The following is an 804-nucleotide window of genomic DNA, read 5'->3' as shown; positions in this document are numbered from 1 at the left end:
TATATATATATACAAATCCAAATAGTACAAATAATATCAAACAACATTTGATTAATCGGAAAATAGCATAAAAGTTAAATTGGCATGTTCAGCGGCCCTAGTGTTAAAATAACACTCTTAAAATAACACAATTTTGCAGAATTCCGATAGTAATACACGAAAAACTGAATTCCACGTTGTCGAGTAAAATTGTACAAATGATGATAATCCGATGTTGTTGATTGGATTGCAGGAAGACTGTCTTTGGAACCATCCGCTTTTTGTAACTATCACTTCGAACCGTATGTTTTGCGCCGGTTCGCCGAATATTCCTTGCAATAGTGACAGCGGGAGTGGACTGGTGCTCCAAGATGAAACCACAAATCGTTACGTGGCGTCGTTTCACGATCGGTGTCTAGTATTAATACTAGATCCTTGTGCGATCCCATAAAGTACGTCGTATATGTCGATGTGGCCAAATATCTACTCTGGATTCAACAACAGATATCCAACGCTGGTCTCTTGTCACAAAAATGTGATAGTCGGCAAATATTTTACATAATTTATCCAGAGCTGGACATGTATTTAAAATAATTTTATTTGAAAAGCAATATTTGTAAGATAATCTATTTCGTATTTCATGGAAACATATAAAAATAAATAAATAAAAAATGGTTTAAAAATACAAACAATAAATAAAAGGAGCATCACACACAGGATTTACGTAGAGCAATGTTCAAAATCTTTTGTTACCGAATTTTAAATAAACATTTCGGCCAACATTTGGTCTTAGTATGTTATATTGGTTTATTGAAAGGAAATTTT

General features: G+C 33.2%; 1 pseudogene; it reads left to right on the top strand.

Annotated features, from left to right (window-relative positions):
• The window catches only part of LOC108684994, a 14,457-nt pseudogene extending 13,884 nt beyond the window's left edge, over positions 1-573 (top strand).
• Positions 574-804: the final 231 nt, after the last annotated feature.

The sequence above is a fragment of the Atta colombica genome, unplaced genomic scaffold (genome assembly GCF_001594045.1).
Source record: "Atta colombica isolate Treedump-2 unplaced genomic scaffold, Acol1.0 scaffold142, whole genome shotgun sequence".
Taxonomy (NCBI): domain Eukaryota; kingdom Metazoa; phylum Arthropoda; class Insecta; order Hymenoptera; family Formicidae; genus Atta; species Atta colombica.
This window is presented reverse-complemented; position numbering and strand designations above follow the sequence as displayed.